Genomic DNA, 20,162 nt, shown 5'->3' with positions numbered 1-20,162 from the left:
GCAGAGCACTCAAGGAACTGGGCCAAACCCCAGGCTATAGATCAAGTGAATCCATGGCAGACTGTGCAAGTCACATTACAAGGTAGCGTACAAAGCCGCAGCATGAAGGTCAACTGAATTAGTGGCAGACAACTCAAAACCTTTGCAGAGCAGAATACTCAAGAAACTGAGCCGATGTAGCCATAATCTTTTGGTTGTAATAACACATCTTGCAAAATGGGTTGTATACACTCAGTTTTACCTGGTGAGGGAAATTCCAAACAAGTTTAAACCTCAATGAGTTAAGATTTTCCTCTCTCCCGCTTCCACCCTATTTCCCTCACTGCTGAATATGCTTGGTAATTTCACAGTCACCAACAAGAACAATAGCAGAAAAAGATGGAATTTTCATTTAAATGCTCTGTTTCATTTCCTCCATGTAGAACTACTCTACTATTCCTGGATTATTCTTGAAAGGTGGGATACAAAGTTTTTAATTAATAAATGAATATTGTATTTATTTATTTTTAAAATCCCCCATTTAATCCAACACCAGAAATTCCCGCCGGGCTAAAACAATCCAAATTCGTAAGAGTTTTCTTCCCTGAATTTACTCGTTACACTAGCACAGTAATTAGGCATGCTCAGGTAGCAGAAACCAAAAATAAGACTATGTAAACTGTATTTTTGTTCTAAGTGTTTATTTACAGCATACATCTTTTACCAAAAACAAAATCATGACAAGTAAGGTTTGTTTTCACAAATTTATTAGGGAAAAATGGAGAAAAGATGAGCCAATGTGCAGCAGCTGTGACAAGGTGAATTCCATATTAGGGATCATTATGAAAAGGATTGAAAATAAAATTGCCAATATCATAATGCTGTTATATAATCTATGATACAACCATACTAGGAAAACGATGTATAGCTCGGGTCATCTCATTCCAAAAAAGATATTGTGGAGCTAGAAATGGTTCCAAAAAAGGCAAACAAAATGATCAAGGGGCTGAAACAACTCCCCTATGAGAAAATGTTACAATTAGTCATGTGATTTAATTAGTCATGTTAATTAATCATGTGGTTGCACACCCTCCTGTTTACTGTGCATCATGCACCACAGCAGACTCCAAGAGAACTGCTTAATGGTTGCTTTATTAAATAGATTATAAACAGAACTAGTTCTTAAACAGAACTAGTACAGGTCTGAAACATACACAAAACATAAATCTCACACACTGAATCATAGGAGGAACAATGGTTGCAGTTAATCTCCATATAGCTCTTTACACATTATATGCCACATCCCACTTTCTCAGTCCAAACAATTCCTAGAGTGAACCAAAATATCATTGAACCCGAGGTCTGAAGATCGTCGAGGCAGAGGTTACGAGCATTTGACTCACTGATGGTTAAGTCTTTGCCATTAATCCATAATAATGAGGGTATTCACACGTTACTCTGTACCCAGGTAGAAGCCCCCTGTACCTGGGTACAGCTGCTCTTGAGAAAAAGTCTACACATGGTGATTTGAAAAATCACTACATGTACCGGTACCCTGAAAAAAGGGCCCTGTTCACATGTCACAGTCAACGAGTGTACAGTCTGTGTACCTGGGTACACAAGTAGCTGGGCTGTACACTCATACAGCTATTCACATGTAACATGCAATGAGTGTACAATCTCCGTTATATACACATTTGCTGCCAGGGAAAGAAAATGGCTTCAATGACACTTACTAAATGCGCCATTGAAGCAATTCCCTTTTACTGGCAACAAGGCAAGGCATGCTGGGTCTGTTATACTTCCTGAAACTCTTTCCTGTCAAGGGGTACATTCAATAGAAAGAGTTTTGGCAGAAACAGGAATGTAGTTTTACTCTTTTCATTTTTCCTCCAGATTCATACGTTTTTAAAATCAAAACACCAACTTTTAAAAAGAAAATACTAACCTGTAACTATGATAATTATAGTTATTAAAATATTGCATTTTTTATTGCCTGTTATTAGAGTATGTATGGTTTTTGATGTAGGCTTTCATTGAACAATCCTATGCATGTCTATACAGTCCTATAGAGATCAATAGGACTCATAGATAAATCTGTGAAAGTGTAGACCTAAATATATTGAATATTTATATATGAAAATATTTTGAGAAGGGGGCTGCAACAAAAACAAGCTGCTTAAAAGAGTATGAACTGAAACTATTCTTCCAGCATGGTACACCTGATTCTTTCTTGAGGATATCATGCGTTTTAATACACAAAACTACACTCAAAATATAAATGTGGGGAAAAATATTTATCAATTGGGCTTTCCAGCCTACTGCTCCCACTGTAACATACTCTGTCCCCTGGAAAGCCTTTCCTGGTATTTGGGAAACAGGAAAGCTCTGGGCTGTGGTTTTTATGGTTTTTCAGTACAAATGTTTGTCGCTCAGTATCAAAAAGCGATTATCAGTATCTATTTTTATCGTCTATGTCAGTGGTTCCCAACCTTTATGAGTACGGGACCCCCTTTATAAGCTCACAATTTTTTGTGACGTCCTCCCTCGAGAAAGGCAGCTTGGCTGCCAGGAAGGAAGGGGGAAAGCGGCCTTTCCTTGCAGCCTTGCTTCTTTTTGCTTCACTAAAAGCCCTCTCGTTCTAAGGGCGTCATCAACAGTGGTAGTGTGAGGAGACGGCAGTCAGTGGCAGTAATTCCCTCTTCTTTCTGGTAGCTCCACCCAGGGCCAGTTCCAAGGGGCGGCCAGGTGGGGTACTGGCCCGAGGGCCCCTGAGGCTACAGGAGCCCCTGGGAGGGCCCTCTGCTCCCATGATTCGCGGCAGGACTGTGAAGCATATGAGAAGCCACAATACATGGCTGGTAGGCTTGGTTCAGCTTGCTGGGTTACCAAGCTTTTCAGGCCTGGTTTAGACAATATTGATCAGCTTTCATAGTTCATCTCTCAAAGACTGCAATTATGTCTGGGTCAGAAGAACAGCCTGAAGGCCTAAAGCTTCATTGTAGCTGCAAAGTTCTGATCTTATTAGGCATTTGCTGACAAGTGAATAAATTTGGCCTTCCAGGGATCTCCTGAGGACTGGCATACATTATGAGAAATGAAACAAGTTGCCTTGCTCTATGATGGCATAGTGTGGTGTTTATTCTTGATGGAGATTATGAGAAGATCTCACCCTGAAGGGCTTTTGAGAATGTTCTGTGTTAGAGGCTTGATTACGCAACTAAAATAAAAATACTTGTGGCTTCTTTTCCACACACTCATTTTCTCAACTCCTGTCATTTTCCTTGAGGTGAGAGGGCTTTAAAAAACAAGGCCCAGTAAATTCCCTCACTTCTCACTTTTTGCTTTATTCCCACAAGCACAGAATTTAGACATGGTTCATACATGTTTATATATTATCTGATTTCTTGATTCTTGGATTTTGATTTGATTATTACTGTTGCCCGTAATTATCTGGGTGATTATGGTCAGAATGCTTTGGCCAGACTGGCAGACCTTTGGGCCAGCTGCTGATTTCTGGGCCCCCTGCCACCACTGGCATGGGCTTGACTCTGGACAGAAAGAAGAACAAAGGCATACTGTTCCATCCATGGGACAGTGCTGTCTACATGGGGCAGTAGTGGTGCTAGCAACAGATGCAGTGAAGACAATGGTGCACTTGTCTACTTGCCTCTTCTTGGTTCAGCCAGCTGGCCAGCAAGAATCCACAGCAACAAGACCACTCACGTGCCCATACTGCATTTTGTGCTGGGTGGCAGCAACAGTGGTGTGTCATGTGCCCGGGAGCAAGGATTACATCCTTCATGGGGGGACTTTCGGGGGCCCCAATTAACGTAGTGACAGGTAATGGGAGGTATGGTGTTAGGAGGAGAACTGGCCAGGTAAGGGGAACTCGTCCCAGACAAGTTGTGTCTGTGCCTTGTTCCGGTTCTCCTCTTACCCACAGGATTGCCAGTTGTCCTATCAGCCAGCTCTCGGATCTCCAAGTGCTGCTCTTGAATGCCAGGTCGGTATATAATAAAACCTCCCTCGTCCATGATTTAATTCTGGACGAGGGTGCCATCCTGGCGTGTATAACCGAGACCTGGGTGGGTGATCAGGGAGGAGTTGCTCTTTCCCAGCTTTGCCCACCTGGGTATGCGGTTCAGCACTGTGGTAGATCTGAGGGCCGGGGAGGGGGAGTTGCTGTGGTCTATAGGAGTACTTTTCCTCTCACTAAGCATCCTGTCCAGGTGGCGACTGGTCTAGAGTGTCTCCACCTTGTATTGGGCCAGGGAGACAGACTAGGAATACTGTTGGTGTACCATCCACCTTGCTGCCCAACAGCTTCCTTAGCTGAGCTGACGGAGATGGTCTCGGAGGTACTATTGAGATGCCCTAGACTTTTGGTACTGGGGGATTTCAATGTCCATGCCGAGGCTGTCTTATCTGGTGCAGCTCAGGACTTCATTGCCTCCATGACAACAATGGGGCTGTCTCAATTTTCTACTGGCCCAACGCATGTGTCGGGACATACTCTTGATTTGATCTTCACCACTGGTCACGGAGATGGTGATCTGGAGGTGGGATGTTTTTCATCTACCCCATTGTCATGGACAGATCACCACTTGTTGAGATTTAGGCTTACAGTAGCTCTTCCCCTCTGCAAAGGTGGAGGACCTATTAGGTTGGTCCGCTCCCGCAGTCTGATGGATCCTCTTGGTTTTCAGAGGGCTCTGGGAGATTTTCCGGCTGATAAGACTGGTGCTCCTGTCGAGGCCCTGGTCGCACTGTGGAATACGGAGATGACTCGGGCTGTTGACACGATCGCTCCTGCGTGCCCCCTCCGATGTAGAGCTCATACAGCTCCGTGGTATACCCCGGAGCTGAGAGTGATGAAGCAAGAGAGGAGGAGGCTGAAGTGCAGATGGAGGCGAACTCCCAACGATTGTAACCATGCTTTGGTAAGTGCCACCAATAAGTTGTATATGAAAGCGGTAAGGACAGCAAAAAAACTTTACTTCACTGCCTCTATTAGGTCATCTTTATGCCGCCCAGCGGAGCTTTTTAAAGTTGTGGGGGGGCTTTTACATTCTGGCCCGCCCGATACTATAGAAACATCTGAAGCCCACTGCAACGAAATTGCTGGGCACTTTCAAAGCAAGATTGCTTGCATTCGTACGGACTTAGACTCTGATGTTGTGACAGATGAATCCAGTGAATTGTCCGGAGCACGGCCTTGTTCTTTATTATTGGATGAGTTTCAGTTGGTGCAGCTCGAGGAAGTGGACAAGGTGCTTGGAATGGTCCGGGCAACCACGTCTGTTCTGGACCCTTGCCCATCTTGGCTAGTGAAAGCTAGCAGGGCTGGAACCACCGGCTGGGCCAGGGAAGTGGTTAATGCCTCCTTGAGAGAGGGAGTAGTCCCAAGTAGCCTCAAGGAGGCAATAGTGAGACCTCTATTAAAGAAACCTTCCCTGGACCTGGATAATTTGAACAACTACAGACCGGTGGCGAATGTCCCCTTTTTGGGCAAGGTTTTGGAGCGGGTGGTTGCTAGCCAACTCCAGGTGCTCTTGGATGAAACCGATTATCTGGATCCGTTTCAATCTGGTTTTAGGCCCGGTTTTGGCACTGAAACAGCCTTGGTCGCCCTGCATGATGACCTTTGTCGGGAGAGGGACAGGGGGAGTGTGACTTTGTTGATTCTCCTTGATCTCTCAGCGGCGTTTGATACCATCGACCATGGTATCCTTCTGGGGAGACTCGCGGAGTTGGGAGTTGGGGGTACTGCTTGGCAGTGGTTCCGCTCCTACTTCGCGGATCGTCGCCAGAAGGTAGTGCTTGGAGAACATTACTCAACACCCTGGACTCTCCATTGTGGAGTCCCTCAGGGGTCGGTTTTGTCCCCCATGCTTTTTAACATTTACATGCAGCCTCTGGGTGCGGTCATCAGGAGTTTTGGAGTGCGTTGTCATCAGTATGCTGATGACACGCAACTCTATTTCTCCTTTTCATCTTCTTCAGGTGAGTCTGTTGATGTGCTGAACCGTTGCCTGACCGCGATAATGGACAGGATGAGAGCTAATAAACTGAGACTCAATCCAGACAAGACTGAGACGCTGTTGGTGAACTCCTTCCCCGCTCAGATGGTGGATGTGCATCCTGTTCTGGATGGGGTTACACTCCCCCTGAAAGAACAGGTCCGTAGTCTGGGGGTTCTTTTTGACCCTTCCTTGTCTCTTGAGGCTCAAGTGGCCTCAGTGGCACGGAATGCGTTTTACCATCTCTGTTTGGTAGCCCAACTACGCCCCTATCTGGACGGCGACAACCTCGCCTCAGTTGTCCATGCTCTGGTAACTTCGAGATTGGATTACTGTAATGCACTCTACATTGGGCTGCCCTTGAAGACAGTTCGGAAGCTTCAGTTAGTGCAGAATGCGGCAGCTAGATTATTGACGAGGACCAGTCGGTCTTCGCATATAACTCCTGTTCTGGCTCGCCTGCACTGGCTACCTATTTGCTTCCGGGCGAGATTCAAGGTGTTGGTTATAACTATAAAGCCTTACATGGTGTGGGACCGCAATACCTGGTGGAACGCCTCTCCCACTATGAACCTACCCGTTCGCTTCGTTCGTCATCGAAGGCCCTCCTCCGGGTACCAACTCATTGTGAAGCCCAGAGGGTGGTTACTAGATCTAGGGCCTTTTCTGTGGTGGCCCCCGAGTTGTGGAATAGCCTCCCCAAAGAGGTACGCCTGGCGCCTACACTATTATCTTTTCGGCGCCAGGTAAAGACCTTTTTATGCTCCCAGGCATTTTAATCCCTCTAATCTTTTTAGCTTTTTAATCTTGTATACTAAGTCTTTATTTTTATTTTCTGTTTAACTGTATTTGTTTTTATGTCATATATGTTTTTGTGATTTTATTATTGCCATGTATGTATTTTAGCCTATGCTGTTTACCGCCCTGAGAGCTATTTGCTAAGGGCGGTATATAAATGTAACCAAATAAATAAAATAAATAAATGTCTGCTCTGCAGTTTGGGCTGCTCAGCCCATGCTGCAAATGGGTGCTCTGTTTGAGCTTGCAAGAGCAGCAAGTAGGAGCAGGGGAAAGGATGTGTATATGTATGGGTGAACCGGTATATGCATGTTTGTTTGAATGGATAGTGGGTATAATCATGGATGAATGAATGGATTGAGATCCAGCTTTAAAGACACTTCATTGATCATGGTTTAGATATTCTGATGTATTCTTTTAAATCATAGCTAAGTGAAGTGTAGCTTGAGAAATCTGCAAAGCACAGAATGTTTTAAAACGTCATGATTACTTACTATTAGAAGATGCAATCTTCTGATCTTTGCAGTTAAACAACATAACAAATTAGCACAGCAAAAATATACTTGGTTGTGGATATGCAAAGGAAGTGTATTTACAGCTCTTTGGTTGTACTGGTATTGATTGGTTAAAATCATACACAAATTTATTTTATTTATTTATTTAATTTAATTTATATACCGCCCTAAGCCCGAAGGCTCTCTGGGCGGTGTACAAAAAGAAAAAACAAGCAGTGTATAAATACAATAAATACAATAAATCAAGAAAACAAAACAAACAAACAATAAAAGAACCAAACAACATCCAAAATACAAATAATGATGAAAATGCTATTAAAACACACTTTAAAATGCCTGGGAGTATAAAAAGGTTTTCACCTGGCGCCAAAAAGATAGTAGCGTCGGCGCCAGGCGCACCTCATCAGGGAGGCTGTTCCACAGTTCGGGGGCCACCACAGAAAAGGCCCTGGTTCTAGTCACCACCCTCCGAGCTTCTCGATGGGATGGCACCCGGAGGAGGGCCTTAGATGTTGAGTGCAGTGTCCGGGTAGGTTCATATTGGGAGAGGCGTTCCACCAGGTATTGCGGTCCCATGCCGTGTAGGGCTTTATAGGTCAAAACCAGCACTTTGAATCTAGCCCGGAAACAAATAGGAAGCCAGTGCAGACGGGCCAGAACAGGTGTTATATGAGCGGACCTTCTGGTCCACGTCAGCAGTCTGGCCGCTGCATTCTGGACTAGCTGTAGTTTCCGAACAGTCTTCAAGGGCAGCCCAACGTAGAGCGCATTGCAGTAGTCCAGTCTAGAAGTTACCAGAGCATGAACAACTGAGGCGAGGTCGTCACTGTCCAGATAGGGACGTAGCTGGGCTACCAAGCGAAGATGGTAAAAAGCATTCCGTGCCACCGAGGCCACCTGGGCCTCAAGTGACAAGGAAGGATCAAAAAGAACCCCCAAGCTACGCACCTGTTCCTTCAAGGGGAGTGTAACCCCATCAAGAACAGGATGAACATCCTCCATCTGGGCAGAGAAGGCACTCACCAACAGCGTCTCGGTCTTGTCTGGATTGAGCTTCAGTCTGTTAGCTCCCATCCAGTCCATTATCGCGGCCAGGCAACGGTTTAGCACGTTAACAGCCTCACCTGAAGAGGATGAAAAGGAGAAATAGAGCTGCGTGTCATCAGCGTACTGATGACAATGCACCCCAAAACTCCTGATGACCACACCCAGCGGCTTCATGTAGATGTTGAAAAGCATGGGGGACAGTACCGATCCCTGCGGGACTCCACATTGGAGAGTCCAGGGCATCGAGCAATGTTCCCCAAGCACTACCTTCTGGTGGCGACCCACCAAGTAGGAGCAGAGCCACTGCCAAGCAGTACCCCCAACTCCCAACTCCGTGAGTCTTCCCAGAAGGATACCATGGTCGATGGTATCAAAAGCAGCTGAGAGATCAAGGAGAATCAACAGAGTCACACTCCCCCTGTCCCTCTCCCGACAAAGGTCATCATACAGGGCGACCAAGGCTGTTTCGGTGCCAAAACCGGGCCTAAAACCGGATTGAAATGGATCAAGATAATCAGTGTCATCCAAGAGCCGCTGGAGCTGGCCGGCAACCACCTGTTCCAGCACCTTGCCCAGGAACGGAACATTCGCCACAGGTCTATAATTGTTCAGGTTATCTGGGTCCAAAGAGGGTTTCTTCAGGAGCGGTCTCACAACCGCCTCTTTTAGGCAGTCAGGGACCACTCCCTCTCTCAAAGAGGCGTTTATTATCTCCTTGGCCCAGCCAGCGGTTCCGGTCCTGCCAGCTTTCATCAGCCAAGAGGGGCAAGGGTCCAGAACAGATGTGGTCGCCCGCACCAGTCCAAGGATCTTGTCAACATCCTCAAGCTGTACAGACTGAAACTCATCCAATAAACAAGGACAAGACCGTGTTCTGGATGCTTCATTAGATTCCACTGCCATAATATTGGAGTCTAAGTCCCGGCGAATGCATGCGATCTTATCCTGGAAGTGCCTCGTGAACTCATCACAGCGGGCTACAGATGAATCTATAATGTCCCGAGGGCCAGAATGTAAAAGCCCTCGTACGATTTTAAAAAGCTCCGCTGGGCGGGAGAGAGATGCCTTAATTGTGGCAGCAAAATATCTCTTTTTTGCTGCCCTCACCGCTACTATATACTGCTTAGAAGAGGCACTCACCAAGGCATAATTGCATTCGTCAGGAGTTCGTCTCCATCTGCACTCAAGCCTCCTCCTCTCTTGCTTCATCACTCTCAGCTCCACGGTATACCAGCCAGCATACTGGTGGGCCAGGAAAAAGGAAAGGTGGGAAGCACAGAAAATTATTCAAAGGATAATATTTATGCCAAAAATGGAGGTAGAAGGGGGAAAATAAGTGAGATAAAGAGACTAGGATGCAAAAAAGATGAATATTTGTATGTATAAAATATGTTAGTTACAGCACAAGACAGTAGCAGACCGCATGGAGGGGCACCACCATTCACCAGACCTCAGATTGGTTGTGCAGCTGCTGCTTACCGGGAGGTAGAGAGGCCAGGCACCAGTGAGGTTGGCACAGTGCAAATGAACCAGCAGAGCCAATCCGTCACTCCTGTCAGTGCATTTACACTGTGCAAATCTCCTTGCCATCTCGTCTCTCCCCTTCTACCTTCTAGTAAGCAGCAGCGACACAGCAGACTGCAGGTCAGGTGAGCCATGGTCCCCAACCACACTGTCTGCTGCTGGCACAAGGTTCATATAAATGCATGCATATAACTATGAAATATATGTAAGTGTATTTTATACATGGAGAATTCATAACGATCCACATTATAAAAACAATTTAACTTGTAAACTGCAGAACACAGACAGAAAACATAAACATCCACCCCTAGTTAACTGCATAGGAACTGTTTCTGAAAGGGACACCTCATCTGTTCTCTCTTTGCTGTGAATCTATCCATTCATTTTAAAGGACATAAGTCACTGATACCTTGGGTGAAAAGGAGAAACATCAATTAAGCTTCCAAAGTAAAAGTAATTTATCTAATAAGCACAAGAAGACAATTCTGGCATGGGGAGTGAGTGTGAAGAAACGTTCCGGAATCAAGCAGTACCAGAAAGTGCAATCTCTCTCTCTCTCCCCCACACCCTTGTGTGCTCTGTGTGACTATCAAAGGGATTGTAGCAGCAGATTTTGTAAACCCTGTTGGAACTCTTGGTTCTGCCACATTAAGTTTAATTACAGCTCCTGCCTCCCTTGCTGTTCTTAAGAAGAGCATCATTGAACCCCTTGCTGGAGTGATGAAGTGATGGAGTGATGGAGGCACTGAAAGAACAAGAACTCTAGATCCACCCAAAAGAGTGTGATGTACTTGGGCTTCTTGTTTACATTACATGTTTTGACAAGTTATTCACACTATTTAGCTCCTTAAGAAATGTAGGTTTTCTGAAGTTTTTAAAGAAAAGTTCTGTCACTTGTCTGACTCTGAAGAACGTGCATGGAGGAGAACACAGACACAATGGTTTTAGAACACTGATGCCCCTTTGAAAGTACCCTTGCTATATTCAAACTAAGGCACCTTTCCTTTCCAGGCTTCAGCTCTTAAAAATGGAGTGTTGTGTCTCTTAAGCAGAAGCCAGCTATGCACTGTACTTATTTGTCTGTCCAACCCGCACCCACCCCAATGTCACTCCCCCGAACACCATTACACTTTAAAAAAATAACAAGAATTAAAGTGGTGGGTGAACAGATTGCCATGAACATTCATAAAGCACCTTAAAAAACAAAAAGGAGGCAAACAGCCCTCCTTAAGCATTGGGAAGGGGTACAACTGCATGACTGAGCCATCATTCAGTTCTCTGGTAAGTATCATTTAAATTGCAAAGCCAGGAGGAAGCAGAATTCTCCTTCCGGTTGAAGAATTCAGTGTGAACTCTGGGTGAAATCCAATGTTTTTGATCTACTGGGGATACCTGCTAACACAGGAGAACAGGAGAGGCTATTTTTTGCCAATTCTGCCTTCTTGCTGCAGCCCTTACCCTCTCTGCCACCTTTCAAATTATTCTGAAGTGTCCCCCAACCCTTTGTAACAGATGGGGGCATGGGGAGAGGCTGCAATAGAAAGGGAGAATTAGCAAAAATAGCCTCCCCTTCTTTTATGTTAGCAGATGCCACTGATAGATCAAAAGCTGTGCTGCAGGTGGAAGAGCATCATTGAATTTCACTTGTTTTTCTATTTCACCTGTCTTCACTCTCCAGGACCTAACCAGGCATACGTAGAACAGGTAGGCTGGTCTCAGGGCAAGTGGGGTGGCGCCCTCCCCAGATTCTGAACCCCCAAAACCTCCAAAGCTATAGACCAGCCTTTCTCTGACACAATAATATTAACGCAATTCCACTGACTGAGAGGCTTAGATGCACTTACCCTCTGTCAATCCAATTCCTGTGTAGCTTGGAAGAAACTGTTAAAAAAAGCATGGTTACAGAAGGCTAGTTAGGCAGGGAGGTAGACAAAACCCTAATTCATTCCCCCTCCTCCTTCTTTCCTCTTAGTAGCTAATGGACTCATTCCCATATCAACATAAAAAGTGATGCGGGCGGGCCTCTGAAGTCCCCCCCCCCGCTACTCAGGACCATGCATTCTCCCTCTAGGTGTTGGCTGTTCTTTCCCAGTCTGCACCCTGCATAACTCCTTTTTATTTTATTTATTTTATTTTATTCGATTTCTATACCGCCCACAGCCAAAAGGCTCTCAGGGCGGTGCACAACAGGGAATAAAATACAATTGAATCACAAGAAACAGAAAAAGCATACATATTAAGCAAATTAAACAAGCTGGTATACATTAAAAGCTAAAAATAGATTAAAATAATAGATTAAAATGATAGATTAAAATGCCTGGGAGAATAAAAAGGTTTTAACCTGGCGCCGAAAGGATAAAAGTGTAGGCGCCAGGCGCACCTCATTGGGGAGACTGTTCCATAATTCGGGGGCAACCACTGAAAAGGCCCTAGATCTTGTAACGACCCTCCGAGCTTCTCTGTGGGTCGGAACTCGGAGGAGGGCCTTTGATGTTGAACGTAGTGACCGGGTAGGTTCATATCGGGAGAGGTGTTCCGCTAGGTATTGTGGTCCCGCGCCGTGTAAGGCTTTATAAGTCAAAACTAGCACTTTGAATTTGGCCCGGAAACGAGCAACGAGCCAGAACAGGTGTAATATGCGCGGACCGCCTGGTCCTCGTCAACAGTCTAGCTGCTGCGTTTTGCACTAGCTGTAGTTTCCAAACTGTCTTCAAAGGCAGCCCCACGTAGAGTGCATTGCAGTAATCCAATCTAGAGGTTACCAGAGCATGCACAACTGAAGCGAGGTCGTCGCTTTCCAGATAGAGACGTAGCTGGGCTACCAACCAAAGGTGGTAGAACGCATTCCGTGCCACCGAGGCCACCTGAGCCTCGAGAGACAGGAATGGATCGAAAAGGACCCCCAAGCTATGAACCTGCATGCAACACAGACTTGCAGCCAAGCTAAAAAATATTGGGTGGGGCAGCAGCCATTGATTTTACTTATTTTGTGTGTATAAGGAAAAAAGAGGAACTGTTTGAGACAGCTTTCCGTGGATGAGGAGAAGGTAATCCCGTGTTCTTATTGTAGTGGGTGAGAGAAGATGGTGGCTACTGAATTTATGTAGCAGCACCACATCTTTCCTCCTTGGCTAAGTTGGGGTTTGAGAGAGAGGAGAGGCTGTTTGCTTGTATTGATTTGCGGAAGTGCCTTCTTTCCTTCTTGGCTCTTTCTTGAGGCCAGGGGGTTGAGGCCCTAAGGGAAGGAGGGGGAGAGTAGGGGTCTGTGTGTTTGTTCATTGGCAATTGCTTTGTTGGGTGGGGAGAAGAGAGCATTCTGGAGGCGTCTGTTGAAATGCAAGTGGGGAGGATGCTTAAAGAGGGGTGTGTGTGTGTGTGTGTGTGTGTGTGTGTGTGTGTGTGTGTGTGTGTGTTCATTGCTTGGCATTGTTGGGGTGTTGTTGAAAAATTTACCCTTCAAGCAGCCCCCCCATGTCATCCAACTTCATCATATTTAGAGGTAAACTGCCTCTGAAGCTGGAGGTTCTATATAGCAATAAATTGGCAGATACCTTTCCTTCACCAGTTTAGAGGCAGTCTACCTCTGAATATGCTGAAGGAGGCAAACAACAGAAAAGCATTATTGACATCAAACCCTGCTTGTGGGCTTCATCTAATTTCCATTGCGGAAAACAAAATGCTAGACTTTGGTTTGATCCAGCATAGCAGTAGGGGAATGGCAACCCCAGAAATAGTTCCCCTTCGACCAGGCCTACCACTGCCATAGGGTCTGTGCATGCAACAATAACAATGATCATTATTTTCATTATTGATATACATAAGATTAAACTTCACTGTTAGGAACTTTGTTTTGCATTGGGAATCAGCTGGTTAAGCCAGTTGCAGCCCTTGATCATCTTGCTAGCCTATAGTGTTCCATTTAATGTAATCCCAACCATGTCACTTGCTAGTGTAGCATAGTGTAATGGTTAGAGTGTTGAACTAGGGACCTGAGAGACCAGGATTCAAATCCCCACTCAGCCATGAAACTCATTGTGTGACATTGGGGTTGCTGCTATAAATTTTATCTTGGTGAGCGATGTATGCTTGATGAATGATGTATCAAGGTAAGATACATTTTGCTATGTATTTGTACAACTGTACTGCTTAAGTGTTTACAGGTGTTTTTTTGCAAGGTAGGAGGAGGATGACTTCACAGGCTCCACCTGCCTGACCTAAGTCTAGGTGCCACTAGCTTCCACTGAAGTGCAATGTTTTTGTGGAGTGAATTTGTGGTGTGTTGTTTAGTTTGTGAAGTTGCGTAGGATGGACATGAGCCAGATTTCCTCTGTAGCCCTTGCGCTCTGTAAGCTGTCAGACTGGAAAATGCTGTTGTCTGGTTTGTTGATGGGTAGGAAAACATATTGCTTTGAGTTTCTGGCCTACCCTTAATAGGAAAATTCTCAAACTATTTTTCAAATGTGAAAAGGATGCATCCGTATCTAAGACACATGAAAGCTTTAATATTGAGCATTACAAAGGAGAGTGAAATGGAGCCGTGAGAATTGCTTCAAGGGCTCTTGCAGCTTGACAATGCTTTTGTGAAATCCTTCCCAGCTGAATAATAGTCAGAGGAGGGGAAAAGGTACTGACCATCTTGCAGACTGGTCAGACTCCAGAAAGTGCTATTCATTATATTCCTTTTTTGCCTTGCAGAGGTGGTAACAGAGTAATGGAAAGTCTGATGGAACAATGATAGTCTTTAGCAAAAACGTCCAGAGCCTTGACGGCAACCTGTTACTGCCAGTGATGCATTAATTTTTTTCTGTCCTGCTGGTCTCTTGCAGAACAGGTTTTGCAGGTTTTTAAAGTACTAAACAACCTGAACTACCTGTTTGACTAAAAGCTGGGGGACAGAGGATATGTGTTCCATGGGCAGTGATAGCGTAATTAGCCCAATTTCAGGTATCTGAAAAAGAATTACAGTAGGGTCCCGCTTTATGGCGCTTCGCTTTACAGCGCTTTGCTAATGCGGTGGTCTCAATTAGATGCAATTAGATTAAAGCCCCACTCATACAGCACTTGTTCTGCTTTTTCGGTGGTTTTCGGGCGTCGTGCACCATTCTATTCAATGTACCGCTTTTCAGCGGTTTTTGCTTTTCAGCGGGGGTCCGGAACGTAACCTGCCATATGAGTGGGGCCCTACTGTAGCCTGTGTGATTCAGAAGAAAAAAAAGTATTCTCTGGATCCCATGCTGATATCATGCACATTTTCTGATTGTTTCAAGATTGTAGAATGCTAGGGCACACACACTTTATGAAGCCAGAACCAGGGTTAGGCTTTCTCTGTTGTAACACCCACATAAGAAATGCCTCCCCAGGGAGGTGTGTCGGGTGCCAGACTTCATATTTTTTTGTACCAGGTTGTCTGGCTAAATCACACAAGGAAAAATGCTTGCACTGCGTCCCTAAGCACCAACTGCTGCAGTCATTCCCTATCAGCAACAACAGTAGAAGTGACAGAAGCATCTGCAAGACCTGGGAGCACAGACTCTTTTAACATTTGTATTCTCTCAGCCTCTCCTATGCTGCTTGCCCACTAATCAGCAGTGGTGTAAAGCAGAGGTTCAGAGAACTAATGAGGTTCACCTTGTTGCATGCAGTGACATTTAGCCTTAAAGCCGTATTCTGTGGAGCAGGGTTCTTAAGGTCCAGGTTGTAGTGGAGCAGCTCTAGTGGGAGCAAGCCCAAAGGCGTGGCACCAAAGGGAATAATCTCTTTGGGCTGTGTAATGAGGGCAAGGGTGCCATATTTTTTGGTAGTGTGGGAAGTGTGGTGGTCAACAAACTCCCCTAGTAAGAGTGACACAGACTGCCCTGATGAATGACCTGTGCTAAGAGAGGGAGAGCATGATTCTCTTGGTTCTCCTAGACCTCTTAGCGGCTTTCAGTGTCATTGACAGTGGTATACTTCTAGGATTGAGGCACTGCAGTGAAGTGGCCCCATTTTTATCTGGACAGCTGATTCCAGAAGGTGGTGTTGGGAGACTACTGCTCAGCTCCTTGGCATTTATGCTATGCTGTTCTGCAGGGTTCTCTTTTGCCCCCCTCCATGCCTTTTTATACCTACATGAAACTACAGAGTGAGGTTATCCAGGGTTTTGGAGCTGGTTTTGCCACCAAAATGCTGTGATCCCCAGCCTCCGCCTCTCCTTTACAATAGATTCAGGTAAGGCAGTGGAAGTACTAAACGGGTCTGGCCTTGATAATGGGCTAGATGACTAATAGAATCATAGAATTATAGAGTTGGAAGGGACCTATAAGGCCATCCAGTCCAACCCCCTGCTCAATGCAGGAATCCAACTTAAAGCATGCCTGACAGCTGGCTGTCCAGCTGCCTCTTGAATGCCTTCAGGGTTAGAGAGCCCACCACCTCCCGAGGTCATTGCTTCCATTGTCGTACTGCTCTAACAGTTAGGAAGTTTTTACTGATGTTCATTTGAAATCTGGCTTTCTGTAACTTCAGCCCATTATTCTGTGTCCTGCACTCTCGGATGATCGAGAAGAGATCCCGGTCCCCCTCTGTGTGGCAAACTTTCAAGTACTTGAAGAGTGCTATCATATCTCCCCCAGTCTTCTCTAAACATGCCCAGTTCTTTAAGTCTCTTTCATTCTGTTATTTTCAGCCCAATGCTCCAGCTTTTCAAGATCACTTTTAATTTTGTTTCTGTGTTCCAAGGTATTAGCTATCCCTCCAAATCATTTGCAAATTTGATAAGCATTCCATTCACCTTCTCATTCAAGTGATTAATAAAAATGTTGAAGAGCACTGGGACTAAATAAATGAAATATCAATCTAGATGGAGATGTTGTTGATGTGTGGTATAAATTTTTAATGAATAAAATATGTAATGTTATGGTTAAAATACTCTTCTCTTTGACTGTATCAATTTACGGTTTTTATTGGACTGCAATATGGCATGCAGTGTAATTGAATTAAGCACAGATAGAGAAAACTGTAGAAAATCCATCATGATTGGTCCTACCTCATCTTACATAATGTACATTCTTGCGCATGCAGGGGATATTATGAATATATATTCACTAACAGGCAAAAAAAACCCTTGCAGTTTAAGAACGTATCTATAGCCAACAGATATTTCTATCAAACTTTAAAAAGCAGGGAAATTGGGCAGCTATAGTGAATGCACCAGGGGAGCAGGAGACCTGACCTCCTCTCTGAGATATTGTACTGCCCTACAAATTTGTCAAAATGCAAGCACAATTTGGGTTGGTCTTTCACAGTCCAATCCACTTCCTATGTAGCTTGGAAGAATTAGCAGGATCTAAAAGTCTGATGTCTGAATTGAGCTCCAATGATGTGAGTACAAATGTCTGCTTTTCTGACTACCCGCATGCTTTAAAATTTTTAGATCCTGCTAAATTCTTTTAATCCTGCTTCCCCATGCATATGGCACCAACACAATGAAATGATAAAAGGATGACAAAATATGCATTTATATTGTATAGGGGTTGGACCCTGTGGGTAGATTCTGCTGTCATGGAAGGGAGAAATCTGTTCTGGAGAGTTTAACTATCCTCTGGAATTACACGGGAAATGATGCAGGAGGCTGCAGGGAGAAGAGAATCAGTGAAAATTGCCTCCCTCTCTATTTCTTTGAGCAGTAACTTCCACTGGATCACCAGCCTATTAATGGAAAGTCTACTCTGAATCCAAGCAATATTTAAAAAGCAAACAACAGATATTTCATAAAGCAGGGGAAATCAACATGATCCCCTCCATATATGTTAACTATAACTGGCATCATCTCTGATCATTAAGTATGCTGCCTGGGCAGGGCCGGTGCAAGAGTTTACATCACCTGACTGCTAATTCACCTGACTGCTAATTCCCTCCCTCTCCCTTTCACCTCCCCCACCGCACCTCATCTTTGTGGCAATGGCAGGCCTCCCCTGATCCCCAGCTTATTTTCTTTCTTTCTTTCTTTCTTTCTTTCTTTCTTTCTTTCTTTCTTTCTTTCTTTCTTTCTTTCTTTTTCTTTCTTTCTTTCTTTCTTTCTTTCTTTCTTTCTTTCTTTCTTTCTTTCTTTCTTTCTTTCTTTCTTTCTTTCTTTCTTTCTTTCTTTCCTTCTTTCTTTCTTTCTCTGCTGCTGCCATCAGCACCAGGGAGACCCTTCTCTTCCATCTCCTCCCTCCTTCTTTGCTCTAGGAAGGACCAAAGCCCTCCCTCAGAATGAAGAATTCTGGGCAGGGTGGCTGTGAAACTATGCATGCTGCCACTGCAGTTTACTGTGGTTAAAATGTCTTTAAAAATGGGGGAGGATAAAGTTTCTGTAACTTTAAACTCCCCCCTAATTTTAAACATACCGTATATTCCGGCGTATAAGACGACTGGGCGTATAAGACGACCCCCAACTTTTGACCCTGATCCCCGTTTAAAAAGCCAGCGTCCCTCTCCCCTTTCTTCCCTGCGTGGCCAGTGCCCCCTCACCCCATAGCCCGCACCGACCTGTGGGCGTGGATGCGCTGCGCCCCGGCGCGGCCTTTGCCCACCAAGAAGTGGACGTCGCTGAGCACCTCGTTGTTGAAGAGGAAGGCGAAGCGCTCCTGCACCGTCGGCTTTGTCACCTGCCAGTTGCAGGCCGGCTCCCGCGGCGCCAGCGGGCCGGAGGCGGCGGCGGAGGGCACCGAGGAGGAGGCCGCAGGGGCAGCTGTCGGCAGCGGGTTCCCGCCTCTGCCGCCTCCCGCTGCTGCTGCTGCTGCCGCTGCTGCCGCTGCCCGGTGGTTGTGCGTCAGTGGAGGAGCAACAAAAGGGGCCCGCCATTGGCCACCCGAGGATGAGCAGCCGCCGCGGCCCTGTCGCTTGCCTGAGCAGCCGCGGGCAGAGGAGCAGCAGCAGCGGCGGGAGGCGGCGCAGGCGAGGCCGCCACAGAGGAGAAGGACGCAGGGAGGCTGCTGCTGCTGCTGCTCCCCACCCCGGCCGCCATTTTGCGACGGAGGAGGAGGTGGAGGAGGCCGCGCAGGGCGCCGCCTTCACCGCGCTGGAGGAGGCGGAGATGGCGGGGACGGAGGAGCAATGGGGATTCCCCTCAGGGGAGGGGACGCCGGGCCAGGCTGCGAGCAGGAGAAATATTCCGGCGTATAAGACGACTGGGCGTATAAGACGACCCCCAACTTTTGAGAGGATTTTTTTGGGTTAAAAAGTCGTCTTATACGCCGGAATATACGGTAATTTTTAGGTGCTTCCAAAATTAACCCACCCAGAATCCTTCATTCTAAGGGCCCATCCATATCTAACTGCAAAATCCGCATTTTGCGTATTCGATTGGTGGCCTCGGGATCCATACATGCCTTCTCTGTGGTCAAATTATTTTGAAAACCCGATTATCAAGCATCCATCAAGCATCCAAGCATTTTTTGGTCTAAATTGCTTTAGCATTGGCCACTCCCCTAAGTCCATAACAGTTGTTTGCTTTTTGCATGCTTTTTTTAGAAGAGTGAAAAATGTATATCTTTTTTTTTAATTCCCACACGCAGACAGGTTTGTGGATGTGCTATTGCATGGAAAGGAGACAGGGGGCTTGGCATGTGATGGAGGAACGCCCATGGACTGCCTATTGCAGGAAAGTCTTCAGCATTGCATCTGAGTGCATGGGTGTTAATGTGATTGATTATTGATACAGGAAAGCATATCGGTTTTTCAGTGGTATTTCTAATGCGGGTTTGTGAATGTGAAAATCCGTACTAGTTTGCAATGTCATATAGACAACAGTGAAATAACACTGCAAATTATACAGTTGTATGGACGAGTCCTAAGTGAGGCAGGGAGGGAAGAAGTGGGGGGGGCTCTCACCAGGCAGTGGCAGGGCTAGACAGGCCAGCAGAGGCAAGTGATGGATCCTGGGGGGTGACAATTTGTATTCACATACATATGCCACCTGAGGTAATTGCCTCAGTTTACCTAATGATAGGGTGGGTACCCCACAATATCTGAGGTGTGCCATGTTGGCTGCTCCTTGCAAAAGGCATGCATTTACCTATTGGTTGTTGATTGATTTAAAGTGGATTTTTAATGGGTTTTAAATGGGTTTGATTGTATATTGCTATGTTAAGTAAACCACTTTGCTCATCCTCTTGGATTGAAATAAATTATACACACAATGCAATTAGAACAAGTATTGGAGGCCTTTCATTATACTATACAAATGTGTCCACCTCTCCTTGAAAATGGGTATGGCAAATGTTCAGACTCATTGTTAAGTAATTGCTTTGTGAAC

The 20,162-nt window shown here is 45.6% G+C and overlaps 1 protein-coding gene across 4 annotated transcripts in view; it reads left to right on the top strand.

Moving 5' to 3' along the window:
• Nucleotides 1-20,162, top strand: part of KCNIP4 (potassium voltage-gated channel interacting protein 4) — a 676,014-nt gene that overhangs the window by 610,513 nt on the left and 45,339 nt on the right. The window lies entirely within an intron of this gene.

Source organism: Rhineura floridana, chromosome 9 (assembly GCF_030035675.1).
Source record: "Rhineura floridana isolate rRhiFlo1 chromosome 9, rRhiFlo1.hap2, whole genome shotgun sequence".
Classification (NCBI taxonomy): domain Eukaryota; kingdom Metazoa; phylum Chordata; class Lepidosauria; order Squamata; family Rhineuridae; genus Rhineura; species Rhineura floridana.
This window is presented reverse-complemented; position numbering and strand designations above follow the sequence as displayed.